This window comes from Lepidochelys kempii, chromosome 10 (genome assembly GCF_965140285.1).
Source record: "Lepidochelys kempii isolate rLepKem1 chromosome 10, rLepKem1.hap1, whole genome shotgun sequence".
In the NCBI taxonomy this organism is placed as follows: domain Eukaryota; kingdom Metazoa; phylum Chordata; order Testudines; family Cheloniidae; genus Lepidochelys; species Lepidochelys kempii.
Window position 1 is genome coordinate 36,144,188 of NC_136389.1, and position 20,581 is coordinate 36,164,768.

Below are 20,581 nucleotides of genomic sequence, written 5' to 3' on the forward strand. Positions count from 1 at the left end.
ACTTCCCTGCTAAAATGCCTGTTCTCTTGCTCTTAAAATATTGGTCATTTCATCAGGACACTCTTCGGGGGAGGCTCTAATGTTTGCTCTTTTAAGCAAGGAATTGAGCCTTTTCATCTTGCAGTGGTGAGGGAATTTGTGCCCAAAGGGATGGGCCATCTGAGTTCACAGACATTTTGTATGGCTCCAGCTGTGCCCTCTGTTCTAAGCCTGGAGTTAGCGTGGATGCAGGTGAGTAACAGGATGTAGAATCTGGGCTTTGTCACTTACACAGCACTCTGTGTCGTCAGAGCGATCAACTAGTTACCATAAGCTTCCTGACCGGCAAGTATAATCCCCATTTTATAGACAGGGAAAACAGGTAGAGAAGCCAAGTGACAGCCCTGCCTGAAATTTACAGGAGTCCCCCCTATTCCCAATCACACGGCCATTCACCCAGACCCATGCCGTCTCATTGATCTGCTGCACGGCCTGTTGTAATGACGGCTTCTTGGAGCAGCTAGTCCTAGAACCCACAAGGGAAGAAGCAATTCTTGATTTAGTCATAAGGGGCGCACAAGATTTGGTCCAAGAGGCAAATATAGCTAAACTACTCGGTAATAGCAACCACTATGTAATTAAACTTAATATCCTTGGTGCGGGGGAGGAAACCACCCAAAAAAGCGCACTGCAGGAGCATTTACCTTCAGAAAGGGGAACTACACAAAAAGGAGAAAATTAGTTAAACTGAAAATGAAAGGAACAGTCAGAAGAGTGAAATGCCGGCAAGCTGCATGGAAACTTTTTAAAAACACCATAATAGAGGCTCAAATTAAATGTATACCCTGAATTAAAAATAATAGAAAGAGGACCAAAAAACCAGCACCATGGCTATACAGACGAAGAGAGACTGTTAGAGGCAAAAGGGCATCCTTTAAAAATTAGAAGTCAAATCCTACTGAGGAAAATACAAAAGAGCATTTACACCTGGCTTGCCAGAGTTTAAGTATAATTAGGCAGGCCAAAAAGGAAACCAAAACACAACTAGCAAAAGACACAAAACAAAGAGCAAAAAATTGTAAGTACATCAGAAGCAGGAAGCCTGCCAAACAATCAGTGGGGCCACTGGATGATCGACATGCTAATGGAGAATTCAAGAAAGACAAGGCCATTGAGGAGAAGTTAAATAAATTCTTCGCATCCATCTTCACTGCAGAGGATGCGAGGGAGATTCCCACACCTGAGCCATTCTTTCTCCGTGACAAATCTGAGGAATTGTCCCGGATTGAGGTGTCAGTAGAGGAGGTTTTGGAACAAACTGATATTACTGTTTAATAGGGCTGTCAATTAATTGCAGGTAATGCCTGCGATTAACTGAAAACAAAATTAATGCATTAATTTAACACTTTAACTGCATGAAGCCCCAGCCCTGAGCCCCACACCCCCAGCCTATATTTGAAAATATAGAAAACACCAAAAAAAATTTGAATAAATGGTATTCTATTATTGTTTAACTGTGCAATTAAAACCACAGTTAATTGCAATTAATTTTTTTTAGTTGCTTGACAGCCCTACTGTTTAATGTACATCATCAGGACCAGATGATGATATTCACCCAAGAGTTCTGAAGGAACTCAATAGTGAAATTGCAAACTACTAACTGTGGTATGTAAAACCTATTGCTTAAATTAATTTCTGTACCAGATGACTGGAGGATAGCTAATTTGACACCAATTTTTAAAAGAAGGCTCCACAGGCAATCCTGGAAATTACAGGCCGATAAGCCTGACTTGAGTACCAGGCAAACTGGTTGAAACGATAGTGAAGAACAGAATTATCAGACACACAGAAGAAAACGATTTGTTGGGGAAGAGTCAGCATGGCTTTTGTAAAGGGAAATCATGCCTCACCAGTCTATTAGAAGTCTCTGAGGGGTTCAACAAACATGTTGACAAGGGTGATCTAGAGGATACAGTGTACCTGGATTTTCAGAAAACCTTTGACCAGGTCCCTTACCAAAAGCTCTTAAGCAAAGTAAGCAGTCATGGGATAAAAAGGAAGGTCCTCTCATGGATCAGTAACTGGTTAAAAGACAGGAAACAAAGGGGAGGAATAAATGGTCTGTTTTCATAATGGAGAGAGGCAAATAGTAGACAGTCCCCCGAGGATCGGTACTGGGACCTGTAAATTAGAAAGTTGCAGAGAAGGGCAACAAAAATGATTAGGAGTATGGAACAATTTCCATATGGGGAGAGATTAAAAAGACTGGGACTTTTTAGCTTGGAAAAGAGACAACTAAGGGCGGATATGATAGAGATCTATGAAATCACGAATGGTGTGGAGAAAGTGTTATTTACCCCTTCACACAACACAAGAACCAGGGGTCACCGCATAAAATTAAGAGGCAGCAGGTATAAAACAATCAAAAGGAAGTATTTTTTCACAGAACGCACAGTCAGCCTGTGCAACTCATTGCCAGGCCAAAAGTAGGACTGTGTTAAAAAAAAAAGAACTAGATAAGTTCATGGAGGATAGGTCCATCAATGGCTATAAGCCAAGATGGTCAGGAATGCAAAGCTGTGCTCTGGGTGTTCCTCGCCTCTGACCGTCAGAAGCTGGGAGTGGACAACAGGGAATGGATCACTTGACAAGTACCCTGTTTTGTTCATTCCCTTTGTAGCATCAGGCAGACAGGATACTGGGCTAGATGGACCATTGGTCTGGCCCAAACTGGCCGCTCTTATGACAGCATCATGAGAAGCAGGTACCCGAGAATGCTATTTCAGCCAACTCCCATCACTCCTGGAAGTGCAGCTTCCAGGGCTAGCATTTCTGTGTACTGACTTAGTTCAGGTCAAGACAGCTTGTCAAGCAGGTCAAGACATGTTTACCCTATATTTCCCTCCTTGCTACCCATTCATAATTATTATGAGGGATCTTTTCTAACTGTGAACAAGCAAAGAAATGTAACCCCCAAAATTTCTCTACATATATTAGTCACCACAGCAATACAATCCTATAACCACTAAGTAGTACTGGAAAAGCTGCACATTGACTCTCCTTTGAAAATCAACAGTGTCATCATCACAACCTCCTTTACACACACATGCACAGGACAGGAATTTCACTGTCACACTTAAGCCACCCACGCTGTAGGGCTACAACAAAACAAAGCTTCTCCCAGCTTTTACAGCCCCAGTGTTCAGCAGCCGCAAGCTTCCCATGCTGGGAAACAAAGATATACACTGGAAATAGAAGCCAGGTGATTGCTAATGGGGTCCGGTCATTCTCCAAGGTGGGAGCACAGAGACTGGAATGTGGTACCAGAAAGACACTCTCCCCTCGTACAAAACACCAGGAAACCCCAACTCCATCTCAGTCTTCTGCTGCCCCATCTACTATACTTTGCTCACTGCAGCATGTTTTAAAGAGAATGAAAAAGCAGCAGCAACCTTGGGTAATTCCAGGCCTCATAACTTCGTTCACAAGTAAGAACTACAGCCAGGGCCCAAAGTCGAAAATTCATAGAAGTGGGAAGGCTCCCAGTTAGAATTTACTACTAGGCAGCTATACTGCCAGTCACGAAACCTTGTACCCACTCCTAACATTAACACTTGTGTTTGTAAAAGGACAATAATTATGAAGACTGCAAAGAGGCAAGAAAGGGACAAAGAACGCATGCCATTTTGACTTAGAGACACCCTCACTCGCACAGTCACGCATTCAGATTATTTTCTCTGCCACCTGTGCACTACCTAACATAGGCAGATAGATGGTGAACAACCATGAGGTTAGCTTCCTGCCGTAAGAGGGTAGATATAGGTTTTCAAATTCAACAGGGGGTGATCCATAGTCAAGTTACACACAACCGATGGCTGCTCTGAAGGCCAGTCTGAGAGTACCAGTCCAGGTACCAACATATAAGAGACCTCCAGAGAACAAAGGAATGGATGGGCCACAAAGACAGGATTACCCTTTAGCTCCTAGAGGCGATCTCCACCGAACAAGCCTTAACAGGGTGGATAAAAATCAATGATTTAAAAATAAAAATTAAAACAAAAAACAGATTTTTATTTAAATCAGATTTTTTGATAAAATGCTTTTTGAGGAAAAAATCTGATCTAAAGATACTTTTAATTAAGATACATTAAGATCTCTCATCATGGAATAGAGATTATAAATTCTAATTCTATAGTATGAGACAATATATTCATGTCATGTTTAAGAAAAGTTTTGTAAAGGAGTTCCAACAGTTCATGGATTAGGGACCCAATCATATGCGGTTCCAGGGGCTTCTGTATAGAGATTATTTAGGTTAATCTTTCTGTCTACCCAACGGGACTCCGTGCTCAGTCTAGAAGATACCATCAGAGATGCTTAGTTTTGCAGTTCTCAAACTGTGGATTTGTGTCTCCAGAGATAACATACTAGTTAACAGCAAAAATGGTATTAAAAAAATAATATATAAAGGTGAGAAATAACAGACCTCAACCCTATTGTCCCTCTGCAAATTTGTATATATAGAATCAATCCCTTACCTCTCTCTAAAAGTGCAAAGTTTCAAAAAGTTCAATGAATAGAAGATTGTTGGGGGCAGAATAGATTTGGACAAGGAGAAGAAGTTTGGAGATAAATGTGAGAAGGGAGGGACAGGCAGTAGAAACAAAAGTGAAACTGTTTGATCAGCATATTCCAGAAGTCTTGAGGTCTTTCTGAGTGTAGCCCTCATTGATTTGAGATCTACCATACCATTCTCTCACTAGAAGAGAAAACCTATAATGGCCGTAAAAGAGACCCAGTTTGGGAATAAGAACCATTCAAAAAATATATGTTTGCTGATGATGTTTTAAAGAAAGTCACACCAGTGAACTGGTGGAAGTCACTTAAGCACTTGGATTCAGAGACTGTTGAAGTTATATTCTCACTTTTAAAAGCAATAGCTTCTTCAGCCAGTGTAGAAAGAATATTTTCTTCCTTTGGACTAATTCACTCCAAATCGAGAAATCATTTAGGACCTGACAAAGCAGGAAAGCTTGTTTTTCTTTTCCAGATTATGAACAAACAGGAAAATGAAGACGAGTTAGCTGCAGAAGCCAATATTTTAAGTTTCTCACGTTGACCTGGCTGACACAGTCGATTTAATTTTTGGTTGTTTTTTTTTTTTTAATATTTCATTTAACTATTTTAGTTAAAGAATTTTAACAAAAACAAACCTGATTTTAAAAAAAAAACTTGAATGTTTAAATTCAAAAATTCATGTTTGTTTTGTTAAAATATGTTTGCTGTTGAAGAAAAAAAAATCCAGAATACATAATGTTGATTTAGTTAAACCCTGAGCCTTAATTATCCCGTAAGCAACGTGGCAGGATGACACCCAGGAGCTTGCACTGCCACTACTGTGTCTGCTATGAAGAGAGGACTCAGCCTCCAGGACTAGCCAGCTAGTATCTTCCACCTGCATTAAACCCACCTCAAAATTAAAAATATTAACTCCAGGAGACTCCCTTCAATGAGTGCCCCCTGGGGCCAGTTATTTCCCCTCTTCTGATCCCTCTCCAGGTACTACTTTCACATAAAACATTCAGAACGAAGATTCAAACCTTACAACGGGCACAGGTTTCTCTCCAAAGTACCCATCCAGCTGCCAAGGGCTAAGGTCTCAGCCACCACAGGGGCTTCTTACAGCTCTGCACACCCCAGTAGCTGAGGTGGCCTCTGCTCCAGGTGGCTGCAGCCACAGAATGGGCTGCACACCTGCCCAGAAAGCAGACACACCTGCAAGTGTGAGTCCCGCCCATCTGCCCCCCTCAGGGTCCCGACTGGATTCCACGCTACAAAGCTGATCTACAACAGTAGCCCCATCCTCTCTATCATGCGGTGCCAACCACAGCAAAGGACTAGAGTTGGAAAAGCCCTGCCATGCTTTGGATTCCCCATAGGGCAACGGGCCTGCTGCTGAAGGAGGAGTAGGGGGGACAGGAACAGAGGAGGAAGACATGGGGGGGGGAGTGAAGAGCTCAGAGTGGGGGAATCCTGAATATCCCCCCAGCCTTGCTGCCAGCTCAGAGCTGCTCCCCTAAGGTGCAGGGGTGGCATGGGGGGGCAGACATGGGAGGGCAATTAGAACTGAGTTGGGAGTAGCTTTAGGGGACGGTAAGGGGGTGAGACTCAGGGTCTAGGAGGAAAAGCGGGGGGTTGAGGCTGCTAGGGAAAAGGTCAAGGACGGGGGGAAGGGGTGCGAGGTTGGGGGAAGGAAGAAGGGAGTGAGACAAGGGATCTTGGGGCCTGAGGAGCAGGGTCTTCCAGGGGTAAACTGGGGGTGGGAGGGGAGGAGATGGAGGCCAGGGGTCCCACTGCAGGAGGCTGGGGGAATGGAAGGGGGGTCCCGGGGATGGGATCCCCCGGGGGAAGCTGGAGGGAATAGAAGGGGGCTGGGGACCCCCCGGGGAAGGCTGGAAGGGGGGCCGAGGGGCCCCCAGGAGAGAAGGAGGGGCGCTTACCGGGCAGCGCTCCGGGCCGGTGTCAGTGCTGCCCCGCGCGGGCCGCTCCAGCTGCCATCCCCACTCCCGGCTCTGCCCAGGCCCTGCGGGGCAGGAAGCTCGGCGGCCAGCTGATCCCGGCGCCGCCTCACGTGACCGGATCTCGTCACGTGACCCGAGGGGGGGTTTGCTGCGGCCGGGCTTGTTCGTCGGGGGAGGGGGGCAGCGGCCAACCCCCCCGCCAGGCAACACAGCTCAGCCCCCGTGCCGGGCTGGCCCTATCTGCTCCCACGCCCTCCCCGGGTTCGGTTCCTGCCCAGCCGCCAGGGTTGGAAATTTCCTATTTAAAAACAAAAACAGCGGAGAGTCTCCCCAGATCCCGCGACTCCAGGTGCCAGGGCTTTGCTGAGCACCCTGTCACGAGGTTCTTCGTGAGATCACCGGAGTTAGCCACACTGCTGCGGCCTCTCCTGGGCCCCCTCCTGTGTCTGGAGGAACTCGCATGTGCCCCTCCCTAGTTGCCTCCCCCAGTGTTTGGGGTGGGGGGCTCTGCTTCCTTTACTTCCCTCCCTGTGCCCCTTTGGCTCTCTGTTTCACTGGGCTGCGCTTGGCTCAAGCTCTGCTCCTGATGGGGGCTCAGACCAGCTGGCAAACACCCTTCCTGACCTCGAGCAGCATTTTATCTACCTGGTTTAGGCGTTCATGGGGAGAACTAAGATAAATATGTTTCTCCCCTCTGCAGCCTCCATCCCCTAACTGTCCCATTGTTGTGGGGTAGCATTAGAATAGCTCAGCTTCTCTCTCTGTAGTGTAGGTGGCTCAGTGCTGTTTTATTTCTTAGCTCCTCACTTAAGTCCCTCCCCACACCAGCACCTTTGCATCTCCCCCTCTTTCAGCCAGTTGCTTCAGTGCCTCTTCTCATCCTCACTCAGATCCCTCTTCCCCAAGAGCATAACGCTTTCTCCCTTCCCTAAGAGAGAGGGACCTTTAGCCCTGGCTTAGTTTTCTCCTGGAAGAGATGTTGTCCTCCTTACTTAAAGACATCCATTCCCCCTCTTTTCATCCAAAGCCCAGACGGAGCAGCTGGGGCTCTCCCCGCTCAAAGAGAACCTGACGCATTTTCTTTCCCCCAGGACAGCATTTGGAAAGTTGGAGTTTGGGAGGGTTGAATTGCAGAAGCTAAAATCTCCTGCCTGGTCAATGGGCATGCAGCCAGCACAGCCCTTTGCACAGAGAGGGAAGGCTCCATAAAGCAGACACTTTGTGCTCTCTGTAGACCTTTAGCAAGCACTGCAGGCTGCATAGTGGCTCTCCAGTTGGTGCAGCAAGCAGGTGCCTGACATAAGAGCCCTGACTTCATTTTCTGATCAGTTTTGCCTTCTTGTCCAAGTTGATTAGTGAGGGGGAATCTCCCTTTTTACCCGCAGGAGTCCAATTGTCTTGATGGATCTATCTTCTGCCCTGCCTCATGCAGACATGCCACTCTCTGGAACAGTCAGCTCTGCCAGCAGCACCGACTGGCCCTATGCTTGTGCATCAGGGCAGTGCCAGTCAAATCAGGGATGTTCCTGTGCATGTGCACTAGTGTGTGGGGGGCACTCTATACCTCCCCTCCCCAAATTTAGCATATCAGGGCAGGGACACCCATAATTAGCTCTGAGACTCTGGTCAGTGGCGGAGCTGTATCACTTACTCTTTAGTGAGCCCACAAGAGTGAAGAGGAGTAAAGCAATTTGGATGTCAAGTGACATCTCCTTAAAGTGGATGAAAGGCCAAATTATGGGGATTCTACTATATGTGCATCCAAAATCCAGGGTTCTCCAAGACTACTACTCCAGATCCTTGTGGAATGAATCATACTTAACTGTGCAGTGAGTAAGTGCTGCCCATTCCTCTATGCTGCCCATCCCATTTCTAGCTAGCATCCCATCTCCACTGGCCAACATGGGGGAAAGAGATGAGTGCAGGAGAGGAAAGGAACTGCAGGAGAAAACCAAGATGAAAAGTAGGGCTGAAATCTCAATGGAGAAGAAGGCTTTAAAGATTGGAGGAAAAAAATATTACCTGGCTACTTTAAAAGACAATGAGACAGGGACGGAGAGACAGAGGTGGGGAGACACAAGAACTCAAGGGAGAGCAAGTAAGCTGTGTTTATTTGATAGAAGATGGGTGTTTTTACTGTACTTTGGAAATTGTTCTCTATAGATGCAGCAATAAGGGCCAAGACTGAGTCCATGGGGTTGCCCAGAGTGTAAATTAGGTCCCAGTTTGGCCGTGAGTCAAAGGATACAATAAACACTTGATAAACTACTGGGGACCCTAGACCTGATTCACCACTGTGTTACACTGGATGGTGGTGTAATGCCGTTGGAGTAGTTCAGGCCCAAAGGTTCTCCCCACCCTACCCCTCAGCCTCCTGTTGTAAAATCCTATCTCTGCTACTCACCCCTTTAGCACTGATTTTCCTTCAAAGAAACTGTAGCTATACCAGGCCCCCAGTGTGAGAGGGTCTTTGTGTGTATTTCTAAAGTACCCATCATAGAGTATCTAAGCCATGAATTCCCATTGGCCTTTATGATACTCTCTCCCTAGGGGAGGGTGTGACACTGTATCTCGGGGAAACACCCTGCACTCCCATGTTCATCCTTATAATACAATTGTGTGGTGTCCAATGCAAAGTTTGTTATGTTGGGTGTCTTGGGAGGGCTCATGATGCACTGAGCATTGTTGTCATAGTAATATAATAGCATATAGTTATGAGGATGAAAATGTGTCCTCATGGCTTAAAACAAGCCCAGGCAAAATTCTTCAGGAACAGAGGGGCAATTCACACATCATCAGGACATGTATGGGACAAACCCAGCCCAGCCTCACAGGAACAAAGGACACTGGCCTAGGCAGCAACAAAGGAACTCTTGGACTCTCCAGTGCGTCACCCCTTGGCCAGTTTGGGACTGCAATGAGGTAATGCTCACCTGACCCTGAAGGGGAGGGGGGGCAAAGCCAAGAGGGAAGAAAGAACATGATAAAAGGGAGAGACATTTGCCATGCGCTTCCTCTCTCTCTTCCACCTCCATCTACAGACACCACCAGCAAGCGACTGAAGCGCTGATCAAAGGGGAGAGCCTGGCTGAAGGGCAACAAGCCAGCCTGTGGAGAGAAGCATGTAAGGGCTTGGCTACACTTGCAAGTTGCAAGTTACAGCGCAATAAAGGAGCCCTGGGCGCACTAGCTCACTACCCGGCCACACTGGCAAAGCATGTAGAGGAGAGGAAAGTGATCAGGAACAGTCAGCATGGATTCACCAAGGGCAAGTCATGCCTGACTAATCTAATTGCCTTCTATGACGAGATAACTGGCTCTGTGGATGAGGGGAAAGCGGTGGACGTGTTGTTCCTTGACTTTAGCAAAGTTTTTGACACGGTCTCCCACAGTATTCTTGCCAGCAAGTTAAAGAAGTATGGGCTGGATGAATGGACTATAAGGTGGACAGAAAGTTGGCTAGATTTTCGGGCTCAATGGCTAGTGATCAATGGCTCCATGTCTAGTTGGCAGCCGGTATCAAGTGGAGTGCCCCAAGGGTCGGTCCTCAGGCCTGTTTTGTTCAATATCTTCATAAATGATCTGGAGGATGGTGTGGATTGCACCCTCAGCAAGTTTGCAGATGACACTAAACTGGGAGGAGCGGTAGATATGCTGGAGGGTAGGGATAGGATACAGAGGGCCCTAGACAAATTAGAGGATTGGGCCAAAAGAAATCTGATGAGGTTCAACAAGGACAAGTGCAGAGTCCTGCACTTAGGATAGAAGAATCCCATGCACCACTACAGACTAGGGACCGAATGGCTCGGCAGCAGTTCTGCAGAAAAGGACCTAGGGGTTACAGTGGACGAGAAGCTGGATATGAGTTAACAGAGTGCCCTTGTTGCTAAGAAGGCCAATGGCATTTTGGGATGTATAAGTAGGGGCATTGCCAGCAGATCGAGGGACGTGATTGTTCCCCTCTATTCAACATTGGTGAGGCCTCATCTGGAGTACTGTGTCCAGTTTTGGGCCCCACACTACAAGAAGGATGTGGAAAAATTGGAAAGAGTCCAGTGGAGGGCAACAAAAATGATTAGGGGACTGGAACACATGAGTTATGAGGAGAGGCTGAGGGAACTGGGATTGTTTAGTCTGCGGAAGAGAAGAATGAGGGGGGATTTGATAGCTGCTTTCAACTACCTGAAAGGGGGTTCCAAAGAGGATGGCTCTAGACTCTTCTCAGTGGTAGCAGATGACAGAACGAGGAGTAATGGTCTCAAGTTGCAGTGGGGGAGGTTTAGGTTGGATATTAGGAAAAACTTTTTCACTAGGAGGGTGGTGAGACACTGGAATGCGTTACCTAGGGAGGTGGTGGAATCTCCTTCCTTAGATAGTTTTAAGGTCAGGCTTGACAAAGCCCTGGCTGGGATGATTTAGTTGGGATTGTTCCTGCTCTGGGCAGGGGGTTAGACTAGATGATCTCCAGAGGTCCCTTCCAACTCTGATATTCTATGATTCTATGAACAATGCTGCCTCTGTTAAGTGTTGCATTTTGCCTTTACAGATGCAACCTTGAGATCTTAGCCGTCCATGTTATCACCGGCCGAAAGACTCCAAAGAATCAGAAAGAGGCCACATAGAAGTAAGGAAGACATGTTGCATAAAATAATGCAACATTCAAGTAATGAAAATTGAAAAGTGCAGAGTGGTGGGACAGTGAAAGGAGGATCCGCCAGCATAATGAGGAGCACCAGCACAAAAGCGCAGTACTCCGGCAGCAAAGCACGGATCGGCTAATAAGCATAATGGAGCGCCAAGCGGACTCGATCCAGGCGCTCATAGCCATGCAGGCGGAACACTACCATGCTTGACCCCCCTTGCAGGCCTTGTCCCAAAACTCTTTCCTTTGTGCCCTCATGTCACCTCCAACCCACTTTCCCCAACATCCGGGTTCTTACCGCCACCAGCTGCCTCCAACACCTGTAGCTTCACCACCCAGCCCTGAAAACTACGACCTTTACCCTCTTCATTCAACCCCCATCACCATGCAGTGTAGCCATCCTGAAGTGCAGTACTCATTGCATAGCACTCCAGACAGGAAGGCTGAGTATGATAACAGGACATACACAAACCTGCGATTGTACCATTCCCCACCCCACCCCCTTGCCCTTTCTGTTTCCCAAGCAGTTGTGTTTCTTTTCAATAAATGGATTTTTTGGCTTTGAAAACAGTCTTTGTTATTGCATTAAGTAAAAGATACCTTAGCCCAGGAAAGAAACAGGCACTGCAAGTCAGCATAGCAAACACAGATTCCTACTAACATTGGAACCACTGCACTTCACTCCCGTGCAGGGCACCAGACATTACTGGTGGCTTTCAGCCTCAAATTGCTCCCTCAAGGTATCCCTAATCTTTGCAGCCCCGCACTGGGCCCCTCTAATAGCCCTGCTCTCTGGCTGTTCAAATTCAGCCTCCAGGCGTTGAATCTCCGAGTTCCATGCCTGAGTGAATTGTTCACCCTTCCCTTCACAAATGTTATGGAGGGTACAGCACGCAGATATAATCGCGGGGATGTTGTCGTCGGCCAGGTCCAGCTTCCCATACAGAGAGCGCCAGCAGCCCTTTAAACGGCCAAAAGCACACTCCACAGTCATTCTGCACCAGCTCAGCCTGTTGTTGAACCGCTCCTTGCTGCTCTCAAGGCTCCCTGTGTAGGGTTTCATGAGCCATGGCATTAAAGGGTAAGTGGAGTCTCCAAGGATCACAATGGGCATTTCGACTTCCCCTAGGGTGATCTTCTGATCTGGGAAAAAAGTCCCGGCTTGCAGCTTCCTGAACAGGCCAGTGTTCCAAAAGATGTGTGCATCATGTACCTTTCCAGGGCAGCCTGCATTAATGTCAATGAAACACCCACAGTGATCCACAAGCGCCTGGAGAACCATAGAGAAATACCCCTTCCGATTAACGTACTCGGAAGCTAGGTGGGCTGGTGCCAGAATTGGAATATGTGTGCCATCTATCACCTCTCCGCAGTTAGGGAAACCCATTTTTGCAAAGCCATCCACAATGTCATGCATGTTACCCGGAGTCATGGTTCTTCTGAGCAGGATGCAATTAATGGCCCTGCAAACTTGCATCAATACAATTCCAATGGTTGACTTCCCCACACCAAACTGGTTAGCAACCGATTAGTAGCTGTCTGGACTTGCCAGCTTCCGGATTGCAATAGTCACCCGCTTCTCCACCGTCAGGACAGCTCTCGATCTCGTGTCCTTGCGCCGCAGGGTGCGAGCGAGCTCCTCGCACAGTCCCATGAAAGTGGCTTTTCTCATCCGAAATTTCTGCAGCCAGTGCTCGTCATCCCAGATTTGCATGACGATGTGATCCCACCACTCAGTGCTTGTTTCCCGAGCCGAAGGGCGGCATTCCACGGTGGTGAGCATGTCTGTGAATGCCACAAGCAAACTCGTGTCATATGCGTTACTCGAGTTGATATCGTTGGAGCCCTCACTGTCACTTTGGATCATAAGGAATAACTTGACTGACAAACGTGACGTGCTGGCAAGACTCGTCAGCATACTCCTCAGCAATTCGGGCTCCATTCCCGCAGACCGAAAGGGAAGACAGAGCGCGCAGTACAAAAAACATTGAAAGATGGCGCCAAATGTGGACGGAAGCACAGGGATCGCTGGGATGCAAAACAATGCATCACAGGGCGCTGGGACAGGACCCAGAATGCCCTGCACCCCCCTGCCTGCTTCCCACAAGCCACAGCATCAGAATGGGAAGAGGTGCTCTGTGGGGTAGCTGCCCATAATGCACCGCTCCCAATGCCGCTGCAAGTGCTGCAAATGTGGCCACGCCAGTGCGCTTGTTCCTGTTAGTGTGGACAGACTGCAGTGCTTTACCTACTGTGCTCTCCAAAGGCAGATTTAACTCAAAGCGCTCTACGTCTGCAAGTGTAGCCATGCCTAACTTTGTAAGGGCACTGAAAGTGTTAAAATCAGCTTAGAATGTGTTTTGCTTTTATTTCATTTGACCAATCTGACTTGTTGTGCTTTGACTTATAATCACTTAAAATCTATCTTTTGTAGTTCATAAATTTGTTTGTTTATTCTACCTGAAGTAGTGCCTTTGGTCTGAAGCATGTCAGAAACTCCCCTTGGGATAACAAGCCTGGTACATATCGATTTCTTTGTTAAACTGATGAACTCATAAAAGCTTGCACCGTCCAGCGGGCATAACTTGACACTCCAAGATGGAGGTTCCTAGGGTTGTGTCTGGGACCGGAGATATTGGCTAGTGTAATTCGGTTGCACAATCCAAGCAGCGGCAGGTCAAAAGTGCTCACTCACATAGCTGGGAACAGCTTACATGCCAGAGGCTGTGCGTGAACAGCCTGATAGTGGGGGTTCTCACAGCATAGCAGGGTAAGGCTGGCTCCCAAAGTCAAGGATTGGAGTGACCTAGCAGATCACCAGTCCAGATAATACCAGGGGAATGTCACAGAGGGAGCCCCCTAAATAACCACAACTGAGAAGACTCAATTTGTTCTTGAATATGAATTGACTCATCATCTTGTCATCAGTCTAACCACTCCCACCTCCATCCCCATGATCTCTGCTAAATAAAAACCCAGGCCCTGATCCTGCATTTCAGTCTGTGCCATTAGACCCCTGTGCCCATACTGAGCCCCTTTGACTTCATGGGCATGAGTCTTCCACCTAGATCTGCATGTAGGTCTCGGCCCCACACTTCCCTCAGCCACCCAATCATAGGATGGCTCACATATCTGAGATTTGCCTCTACTAGAAATGACAGCTTATTACCTGAACAGAGGACCTCAGAGCTTCTATTGGCCGCTTCACTTGCGTGACTAATACAATACACATGGGCCATGATCCTGCATCACGTACACTCACTGACTTCAGGGTGGCTGATCTCGTGTGTATGGATCAATCCTATGAGTAAGGGTTATAAGAATATATCTGCTTCCACTCTCTAACGTGTTAGGTGGGAAGCATTGCTGCCCTGAGCCCAGCTTTCAGATTTATTTTAGAAAGACTGTTTTAGGCGTCACTGCTTTAGAGGTTTTTTTCCATTAAGTGGTTTTAGTTTAAAATGATTATTTACGTCTTAAAATGAACCTGTACTCAGCTGCCTGAACCCACAAATAAACTCCCACAGGATCTTCCCAAAAAGAAGAAAAAATATAATGGAGACAGGAGTGACGGTTTCTCAATAAAAGTCTAAAAACGACGCTGAGAACCTGCTTGAAAAATGCAGATGCAAAGAAAAGAGTTCTCCATTTTTCTCAGCACTGCGAACACACATGGCCTATAATAGCTGTGCAATGGAAGATGAGCTCTTACACAGAGGTTGAAAGCCATGGGGAGCATTGTACTGGTTCCAATCAAAGGAGTTATCATTCGATAAGAAAAGAATCAGAGGCAGAGTTTTAGGATGTATTTTATTATTTGACACAGACAACGTTGAATGAGTGTTCATTGTAACAGTTGTACTGAACCTACGTTAGGTGACTCTCTCTCCTGTTGTCTGAAGTTATAGCAACAACCTCTTTAAGATAAGAAGTCTTTCTCTTTTTTGATCACTACCTCCCGAATGGTGTTTTCTAGAAAGTAATTCTGTGTCTCCTGCAGTAACAATAATGTCAATAATTATTCCAATGTAACTTGAACCTTTTGGTTTTTATATGTTGTTGTGATCAGGTGTAATATCTGTATAGCACTGAAGAAAAGCTTTAAATGAAGATGTTAACAGTATAGTAAATGGAGAAGAGAGGGAAGGGGGAATAACAGTACCTTTTTACTAAGAAAACTGTTCCCACTTTCCTTCTTGGATTCATTTTCCAGTTTATAAAAGCACCTTGTGCTCTAGGTACATACAAAATATACAGAACCCAACTTGTCCGCAATGTCCATTAAAGCATTTTAATCCTCTACAAAACTATAGTTTACAAAGGTCTCGCAGCATTTCAGAGACCCTGAAGCTCGGCCTTTCAAATAGGGCCAGATTAGGCACCCAATTCCTATTGAAAGTCAGTAGTTTGTAAGGGCTTGACTACATGGGAAAGTTTTACCAGTATCAACCAGGGTGGGTTTGATTTAAATCAAATTGATTTAAATCACTAGTCAGGAAGATTTGATTTAATCATAGATTTCTACATAAAAGTGCATTCTTGTTGCTTGTTATAACCTTAGTACATATTCAACTCAGAAATAGATGTAGGTTTCATTTTTAGAAAGTACACACTATACATTTTTAAAGTGATTTATTTTGAAAACTTTTCAGATTAGTTTTACAGCTATATCAGAAAATGAATGATTGTTTGGTTATTTCGTTTTTTTAAATTGAAGCAGATATTGATGAAGTCATTGGGAGGTGAACTATCTCCAATTCAACAGGTTAATCATTAATATTTAGAGGATCTTCTTGCCATGCTGTGTTAGGAGGAGAACATCACCAGACAGACATTTAAATTGTTTTATTTAACTAAACCAACAATGTTATGTATTCTGGATTTTTTTTCTTCAACAGCAAACATAATATTTTAACAAAACAAGCATATGAATTTTTAAATTTAGTTAAACAATCAAGTTTTTTAAAATCAGGTTTGTTTTTGTTAAAATTGTTTTTAACTAAAATAGTTAAATGAAATATTTAAAAACAAAAAACAAAAATTAAATCGACTGTGTCAGCCAGGTCACCATGAGAAACTTAAAACATTGGCTTCTGCAGCTAACTCAGTTGTTTTCTCCTTCATTTCCTGTTTGTTCATGATCTGGAAAAGAAAAACAAGCTTTCCTGCTTTGTCAGGTCCCAAACGATTTCTCCGTTTGGAATGAATTAGTCCAAAGAAGAAAATATTCTTTCTACACTGGCAGAAGAAGCTACTGCTGTTGTTAAAAGTGAGATTATCACTTCAACAGTCTCTGAATCCAAGTGCTTAAGTGACTTCCACCAGTTCACTGGTGTGACTTTCTTTAAAACATCATCAGCAAACATATATTTCTTGAATGGTTCACCCTTAGCTCTGAAGTTTATTATAGTTGGCATTATGGAGGGATGATTGCTGGATGTCCATGTCATAATCAACTCCTCTTCTTCAGCCGTTAAGGTTTGACCCTGGTACTGAGAATATTTACAAGAAAATGAGCTGGAGATAATGCTTGTCCCATTTGTTTTTTTAATGCTTGTAATTTAACTCTGTCATTGCATATTTTTCTTTCTAAGATCTCACTCAGTTCCTTCCAAATTTCATCAGCGTCATCAATAAAACAGCTATTTCCCTGCATTTTGTTCAAGGCTACAGAAACAGGCTTCAGGGTATTCAGCATGTGTTCAACATTTCTCTTAAGCCCAATGTTGAGAACTTTGGCTGTGATGGTGCCATCTATTTGTTCACGATTTTTTTCACAAACTATCATCAGATTAGACCAGTTTTTGATATAGTGCTCAAAACAGTCCACTACTGAGTTCCATCGCACGTCTTCTGGGAGAGTTAGCTTAGTTCCTCCCACTTTTTTCAGAGCAGCTACTGTAAAGTAGTTGTTACAGAAGTATTTTGCAATTTCAACAACGTTAGCCTTTATTTCTGGAACACTCAAGTCTTTGGCTAGGCGGTGCATCAAATGAGCACTGCAACTGTATGTCATAGCTTGGGAGTCCCTTCACTCTATTCTAAATTTCTTCTCTTCTTGGATACATTTTCAGCATTGTCTGTGACCAAGCTGCGTACTAGACATTTGAATTTTTTTTCACAGTTTGTTATAGCTTTTACTGCTACTTCTTGTAAGTATTCTGCTGTGTGTGCATTTCCTGATGTATCAATTGTTTCTGTAAGGAAAACATTCCCTTCTTCTGTTGTCACACAAGCACGTACAACAGGATCGTTGTGGGCATTGCTCCACCCATCAACACTCAGGTTAACAATTTCACCCTCTAGATTTTTTGCACACTGCTCAATTGCTCTTTCATACACTTTATCCAGCAATTTGCCTGCGACTTCTGCTCTGTTGGGTGGACTGTATCCTGGTCTTAATGACTGAACCATGTTAATGAAGAGTGGGTTCTCAATCATACGGAAAGGAGAGTTTGTTGCATAAACAAACTGGGCAATTTTTTAATCAATTACCTCTTTTTGTAATCTGCTGGTTCTTATCACAAACTTATCTATGGTTGTTTCTGAATGATGGAGACTTTTTTTTCTTTTTGCTATAGGTGATATACTGTGGCTATGTGACATACATGATGTGACTGAAACACTATCCTTGGCAGATAACTCTGAAACTATAGAAAATGATGGTGATCTTGAAGGTGGATAGTCTTCAGAATCCTGTATGTTGAGGATGGATTCTCCTAAACAAAATAAGTCAATGCAGTTATTTAATTATTACTACTACGGCTCATTTAGTATTACTAATTGCATTTACTGACACTCAGATTTACTTTAAAGCTGAAATTGTAAAAGGAAGATCTGCCTATTTCAGCTATTTATTTTTTATCACAATTGTATCTGAAATGATAGTACCACAGAGTAACAACTATATTTTTTGCTCAAACATGAGAATTCAAGACTAGTCCAGAAGGAAGACAGGCAGTCCTTAAGGAAGAAGTATGACATAAAAAAGTTTACCAACCTGAAGATCCTGCATGTTCAGACATGTTCCTTTCATCATCTTCAACGCAGCTTCCTCCTGAGAGGGAACACTTCTCATGATGTTGTTTCTTTCAGGCAGCCAGGCCTTGCATTTTTTTTATTGCGCTGTTTGCATTTTGCACGCATGCCTGTCTTACCCACAGGTAGAGGAACTTCATTAAAATATTCCCAAACTGGGTCTCTTTTACGGCCTGCTGCCATTATAGGTTTTCCCTTCTTGTGAGAGAATGGTATGGTAGATCTCAAATCAATGAAGGCTACACTCAGAAAGACCTCAAGCCTTCTGGAATATGCTGCTCAAACAGTTTCACTTTTGTTTCTACTGCCTGTTAACAAGCATGTTATCTCTAGAGACACAAATCCACAGTTTGAGAACTGCAAAACTAAGCATCTCTGATGGTATCTTCTAGAATGAGCACTGAGTCCCATTGGGTAGATAGAAAGATTAACCTAAATAATCTATACAGAAGCCCCTGGAACCCCATAAGATTGAGTTCCTAATCCATGAACTGTTGGAACTCCTTTACAAAACTTTTCTTAAACATTACATGAATATATTGTCTCATACTATAGAATTTGAATTTATAATCCCTATTCCATGATGAGATATATTTGAGCTATAATGTATCTTAATTAAAACTATCTTTAGATAGGTTTTTTCCCAAAAAAGCATTTTATCAAAAAATCCGATTTAAAGCAAAAACTGATTTTTTATATATTTTTTTTAAAAATATCATTGATTTTTATCCACCCTGGTACCAACCCCCAAGAGGATGCTCTGATTCTGGAATATGAGTGGCTTTTGGTTTAGTTTAAACCCCTTCCAAAGCAACATGAACTAAACTGGAAAAAGCCACTCTTATGCCAGAAAGAGTGCCCACCAGCATAATAGCAGTTTAAATTATTACCTTAGCTCAGTGGCTCTCAACCTTTCCACACTACTGTACCCCTTTCAGGAGTTTGATTTGTCTTGCGTATCCCCAAGTTTCATCTCACTTAGAATCATAGGACTGGAAGGGACCTTGAGTCCAGTCCCCTGCATTCATGGCCGAACTAAGTATTATCTAGACCATCCCTGAAAGGTGTTTGTCTAACCTGCTCTGAAAAATCTCCAATGATGGAGATTCCACAACCTCGCTAGGCAATTTATTACAGTGCTTAATCACCTTGACAGTTAGGAAGTTTTTCCTAATCATAGAATCATAGAAGATTAGGGTTGGAAGAGACCTCAGGAGATCATCCATTCCAACGCCCTGCTCAAAGCAGGACCAACATCAACTAAATCCTCCCAGCCAGGACTTTGTCAAGCTGTGCCTTAAAAACCTCTAAGAATGGAGATTCCACCACCTCCCTAGGTAACCCATTCCAGTGCTTCACCACCCTCCTAGTGAAATAGTGTTTCCTAATACCCAACCTAGACCTCCCCCACTGCAACTTGAGACCATTGCTCCTCGTTCTGTCTTCTGCCACCACTGAGAACAGCCTAGCTCCATCCTCTTTGCAACCCCCCTTCAGGTAGCTGAAGGCTGCTATCAAATCCCCCCTTACTCTTCTCTTCTGCAGACTAAACAAGCCCAGTTCCCTCAGTCTCTCCTTGTAAGTCATGTGCCCCAGCTCCCTGATCATTTTCGTTGCCCTCCGCAGACTTTCTCCAATTTGTCCACGTCCTTTCTGTAGTGGGGGGTCCAAAACTGGACACAGTACTCCAGATATAGCCTCAGCAGTGCCGAATAGAGGGGAATAATCACTTCCCTTGATCTGCTGGCAATGCTCCTACTAATGCAGCCCAATACGCCATTACCCTTCTTGGCAACAAGGGCACACTGTTGACTCATATCCAGCTTCTCGTCCACTGTAATCCCCAGGTCCTTTTCTGAAGAGCTGCCACTTAGCCAGTCGGTCCCCAGCCTGTAGCGATGCATGGGAGTCTTCCATCCTAAGTGCAGGACTCTGCACTTGTCCTTGTTGAACCTCATCAGATTTCTTTTGGCCCAATCCTCCAATTTGTCTAGGTCACTCTGGACCCTATCCCTACCCTCCAGCCTATCTACCTTTCCCCCCAGTTTAGTGTCATCTGTGAACTTGCTGAGGGTGCAATCCATCCCATCATCCAAATCATTAATAAAGACATTGAACAAAACTGTCCCCAAGACCGACCCCTGGGGCACTCCATTTAATACCGTTAATCACTATCCGTTGAGCCCGACAATCTAGCCAGCTTTTTATCCACTTTGTAGTACGTACATCCAATCCATACTTTTTAACTTGCTGGCAAGAATACTGTGGGAGACCATATCAAAAGCGTTGCTAAAGTCAAGCTATATCACATCCACTGCTTTCCCCATATTCACAGAGCCAGTTATCTCATTATAGAAGGCAATCAGGTTGGTCAGGCATGACTTACCCTTGGTTAATCCAT

The 20,581-nt window shown here is 44.8% G+C and overlaps 1 protein-coding gene across 4 annotated transcripts in view; it reads right to left on the minus strand.

Annotated features, from left to right (window-relative positions):
- Positions 1–6,569, minus strand: part of ABCA3 (ATP binding cassette subfamily A member 3) — a 90,740-nt gene extending 84,171 nt beyond the window's left edge. For all 4 annotated transcript variants that reach the window (XR_013636411.1, XR_013636410.1, XM_073362876.2 and 1 more), the window contains exon 1: positions 6,480–6,569. The gene's annotated coding sequence lies outside the window, so the exon portion shown is untranslated. The remainder of the gene's footprint in view (positions 1–6,479) is intronic.
- Between the last annotated feature and the right edge of the window lie 14,012 nt (positions 6,570–20,581).